Here is a 5,831-nt window from a genome sequence, read left to right on the forward strand (position 1 = left end):
AAAGTTATGACAGATAATAATATTACATATTGATATTTTCATGATCATTTAATAAAATATTCCATGTCAGCAATGTCTGGAATTGTGACGAATTCAAACATTTATGATTCTAATTGGATGGATGGGTTTGTGCTCGGGTTACTGGGAGGCTGTGTCCGTGTGTAGGACTTCATCATCCTCATCCTCATCCTCATCATCATCACCATCCTCAGATGAAATAAGAGGTAACTTCACTTTAAATACCTCCTAAAGTTTAATGTGCCAATGTTTGGTAGATGCCCTGCCACACACACACACACACACACACACACACACACACACACACACACACACACACACACACACACACACACACACACACACACACACACACACACACACACACACACACACACACAAAGATGAGAGAAAGAATACACAGGAGACAGGCAAGACTCAGAGAGAGAGAGAGAGAGAGAGAGAGAGAGAGAGAGAGAGAGAGAGAGAGAGAGAGAGAGAGAGAGAGAGAGAGAGAGAGAGAGAGAGAGAGAGAGAGAGAGAGAGCGGCAACACACACACACACGGTTTATGGTTTGGACCAATCAGTGTTTAGTGGCTACAGCTTAGGGTCACTAGATGTGACCTCACACATTCTCACCCTCACCTAAACCTAACCCTCATCCCCCCTCCCCCTCCCTCACAGCCTTATGAACCTAACCCCCCTCCCTTAATTTAAACCCAGCCCCCCCTCCCTTACTTTCTAACCCAGCCCCTTCCATCCCTTACAGCATTTTCCACTCACTTACCTTAATAACCTGACTCCTTCATTATAACCCTAATGCCTTACCTTATACCTTAACCCTTAACTTAACCACCTTCCCTTAACCCTTCCCTCACACCCTAATCCTTGGAAAAGGGGAATAGGGTATAATAGTATCCAACATTACTTTTTGTAACGTTTTGATATTAAAGTCATATGATAATAGTTCACACTGCTGTACACACTGTAGTACAACACTGTAATATAACACAGATTACTTTACAACACAACACTGTAATACACAGTAGAGTACTTTCAACCTCTTATTATTCAACGTGTTACACTCTAGCATCTACAGCATGATTTCACAGTCCTTGAGTTCATAACGTAGTGCCTGCAGTTTAAACATATTAAGAAATATTTAAACCAACTATAATCAGCCAGTAGAACATATTCTACAAAATAGTAACAATAGTTTACATCTTTCAACATACCAGTTAAACAGAATAGAGACAGGTCATTAAGGAGCAGGTAGGGGTTAGACAGTACAGAGACAGGTCATTAAGGAGCAGGTAGGGGTTAGACAGTACAGAGACAGGTCATTAAGGAGCAGGAAGGGGTTGGACAGTAGATACAGTTCATTCTGGAGCAGGTAGGGGTTATACAGCACATATACAGTTCATTCAGTAGCAGGTAGGGGTTAGAAAGTTGTGTAGGCGATTAACTGTCAATCCAACCCACTGCATTCATTCAGACGTCCCATTAGCAGTTGAGACGTCTTGCTCTGCTACAGTGACGCCTCACAGTAAACGTTTACAGTACAGATTAACCATGCTTTGACTCCGGGAGAGTTATGGTTAATGTATTTCATGTAGTGGCTTTGCGGCAGAACTGTCAACCCTCTACTCCTAGAGGTGTGGAAAGCTTCTTATCAGTGTTCTTGTTCTGTCTCTCTTTCGCCCTCTTCCTCTGGAACAGGGCCTCCAAGCTGCACGCCACAGGGTTTCCTAGCTACACACGACATGGTCTCCTAGGAACACTTCAGGGTCGCCTAGATACAGAACAGTGTCTCCTAGCAGCACACTACAGGGCCTCATAGCAACACTACAGGGGATCCAAGCTACAGTACAGGGTCTCCTAGCAACACTCCAGGGTCTCCTAGCAACACACTACAGGGTCTCCTAGCAACACACTCCAGGGTCTCCCAACAACACTACAGGGTCTCCTAGCAACACACTACAGTGTCTCTTCCCTAATTATTTTTGTACGGTTCTTTTTTTCCTTTTAAAGTCTGCTTGAGGAGACATCCAAAACAACCTGATGATGTCATCACAATATCCAATAAAAATAATTATCTGTTATATCTCTCATATTTACGGCAGAGAAATGAATGTTGCATTAAAAACTTAAAACCACAAATTCCTTGCATTTGAAAGCTTTCCTGTCACTTTAACTCTGATTCCTGTTGTCTAGTTAAGATTAATAAAGATATGTTTTAATTTGTTTTACTACATCAACATAGACATGAGGACACAGACTAGAGCAAACCAATGGACACCAGCAGGGATCTGGAGAGACCAACAGAGACACCAGTAGAGACCGTAGACACCAGTAGAGACACCAGTCCAGACCAGTAGAGACCAGGATAGACACCAGTAGAGACCAGTAGAGAACAAGTAGAGACCGTAGAGACCAGGAGAGACACAAGTAGAGCCCAGTAGAGACCAGGGGAGACACAAGTAGAGACCAGGAGAGACACCAGTAGAGACACCAGTCGAGACCAGTAGAGACCGTAGAGACCAGGAGAGACACCAGTAGAGACCAGTAGAGACACCAGTCGAGACCAATAGAGAACAAGTAGAGACCGTAGAGACCAGAAGAGACCCATAGAGACCAGTAGAGACACCAGTAGAGCCAGTAGAGACCAGGAGAGACCGTAGAGACCAGGAGAGACACCAGTAGGGCCAGTAGAGAACAAGTAGAGCCAGTAGAGAAGGTCGAGACCAGGAGAGACACCAGTAGAGACCAGTAGAGAAGGTAGAGACCAGGAGAGACACCAGTATAGACCAGTAGAGACAGTAGACACCAGTAGAGACAGTAGACACCAGTAGAGACAGTAGAAAAACCAGTAGAGACCTGATCCAGTCCAGAGTCTGCATGTGACAGATGGCTGATTATCGATCATTGATCAAGCAGATCTCCTCGCTCTGCTCTCCGGCGTGTCATGGTTACCACGGTTACCAGCCCAGCACCAGCACAGAGCAATCATTATGGGATGCGCCGAGAGTATTCTCTAACCCCCCACTGTGCTGACAGCCCACTCCACAAAGACCAACTTCTGAATTCTGTGTTGTCATCACATATTTATTCTTAATATTAATTTAGTATTAATACAGGCCTCCCTGTAAACGGATCAGTATTTAACATATATCATGTGTGTGATTTTGAACGTTTTTAAAACCTTTAAAACAGGTTGATAAATATGCTTTGGGACTTGATATACATTTCTGTGGATTCAAAATCAATGATTAATTAATTTAAAGTAGTAGTCGTAAACCGTGTGTATTTAAAGTAGAGATGGTTGGAGAATAGGGTTGTTTCTACTTTCATTATTTGTTCCTTGACTCGATTCCGTCCCTGACGTCAGGTTCCACGCAGACACGCCTCCTGCTCGTGAGCCGCCTTGCGGGAGGGGGGGAGCTTCACCGGCCTAATGGGTCAGTTGATCAGCTGACCAAAGCGTCAGCTGATCAACTAGTCTTCCTGCTAGCTCTGCTGTTAAAGTTCAGAGCTTCACCTGCATGTTATAAACGTCTTAATATTCATATTTATATGAATTATTAATCTGGTCATATTCAGTGAATCAAAGTAAACTAATACAATCTTCACTTACACTAATCCAACATCCATCCCTCCAGATAGAGACACAACAATTTAAATCTAAAGAGAGAATTACAGCACAACATGTAAAGAAAGTCGCCATGATTGAGAGGAGTTTAAATGTTCAGAATCACAGAGGACTCGTAAAATATTGAACTATTAAACCGCCTAATGAAGGGGCACGTGGTGGAAATGAACCTTGAGGACATGGAACACGATGGAGATGACCTCTGAGATGAGATGGAGACAGGATATTGACTGGATTTGTAATGTTTTATTCTGATTCTTTTGTTCTTATCGTGGTTGTAATGTTGTCGTTGAGTTTGTGTTGTGTGTAGTGATCACTGGGGAACATAATATATAGTTAACATAAAGTTTAGTGATGGTTACTTATCACTCTAACCCTATATATATCCATATACAAACATGTTTGGAATGACATCTCATCTCAAGTAGGCCTAAACGTCCTCATCTCCGAGGAGGCGCCCCGGGGTTCACCAGCAGAGGGAAGCAAAGCTCCTCGTTACCTCGTCATTAGAACACCTTGACATTATATAGGCCACTAGTAAATATTGGAGAATCTAATTTACAATAAAGAATATATATTATACAATATATACTAGGATATATTGTTTGTCAGTTGGTGATCGGCATTGTTTAGGAAAACAACATATCATCTAACGAGGTTGTTATAGGCTAACTCGTTCAATACCTTGTTATAGGCCTACCTTGTTACACGTTTAGCTGGAAACCATTCGGGAGATGAGATGAGACATTTAATGGGAATAGTAGTATACGGTAGGTCTCAAAACATGGAAACTCAAAGCAATACAACGGATAGGCCTATATGTAAGCGTTTACGCACACGTTCAATAGGTGTATATTATCCCTCATTAAAACACTGATGAATATGGTTAAACAAGACAGCATTTCTTCTAAATGGTTATTTCGGATTTGTTGATCTTTGAAACAAAAAAGCAGTGAACCCAAACAGTCATTTATTTTACCAAACTCAGGAGAATGATCCAGTTACGGGCGGTCTTGACCCAATGAACACCCTTTACCGCCATCTTGAGCTGTTATTGTGTGTAATGAAGCGGGACGGGAGGCGACCTCTGGGTCGGCGCCTCGGAGCCCGGAGGGCACGGCTCCACTCTCCTCCTAATAACACGGAGGCACCTGATGCCCGGAGGTTCAGAGCAAAGCGAATCATAAAACACCGTTTTACCCCCAAGGTGGGGATCATCAAAACACAGACATATCGCGTTAGTTAAGGGTTAAGGTAAGAGATATACATCCAAACTGGACGTAAATTTCATCTCATGAATCACATTTATTTTTGCGCGTAAGATACGGTCTGGATTTGAGTTATTTTATATTTGCGTTAATGTGGTTGGTTGGACGCCAGAGGGCAGTATAACCACTGAATAACCAGACTTCTGTAGTTAAACTGATGAACACAATCGAAAACAGGCGCTAATTCACGTCTTCTCTTTCAGACGTCAGACCTGGAGGTAGGCAACCTCACCCCTGAGAGATTTGAAGAGGTTTATCAGAATCAAGCAATGATGAGGATTATATTCTACACACAGCAGAAACCAGCCTTGATATAATTTAATTGAAATATTGGTAAATTTAAGGTTGACGAACTATCAGTAACAATCATACAATAATGAGGAACAGTGAACTGGAGAGTTCTGCAGGCTATTCTGCCTAAACTCGCAACACAGTCTCACTCCAACCCAGTCTCACCAATATGCGTACAGATCGCACGGTTTGACACTTTCAAAATGCGTGCAGTACATACGCCAAATGACCATTTTGCGTGCATATGATACGCAAAACCCAGCATTAACTACTGTGGAGGGCGGATGCGTCCATTTCGCGTGCATATGATACGCAAATCCCAGCATTAACTGAATGGGAAATGCAATATTTTAGGACAGATTCACCATTAAACGTGTTTCTAATGACATTTCTAGCGAGAAATGTACTTTTTCCTTGAATAATCTTCAGTCAGTGAATGTGTATGATCATTATTAATCTTTATTATCTGAATGGGAAATGCAATATTTTAGGACCGATTCACCGTTAAACGTGTTTCTAATAACGTTTCTAGCGAGAAATATACTTTTTACTTGCATAATCTTCAGTCAGTGATTGTGTCTGATCTTTAGTTTTATAGTTATTAGGAAGATTTTATCGGCTCGCT

This window comes from Gadus macrocephalus, chromosome 10 (genome assembly GCF_031168955.1).
Source record: "Gadus macrocephalus chromosome 10, ASM3116895v1".
NCBI classification, from domain to species: domain Eukaryota; kingdom Metazoa; phylum Chordata; class Actinopteri; order Gadiformes; family Gadidae; genus Gadus; species Gadus macrocephalus.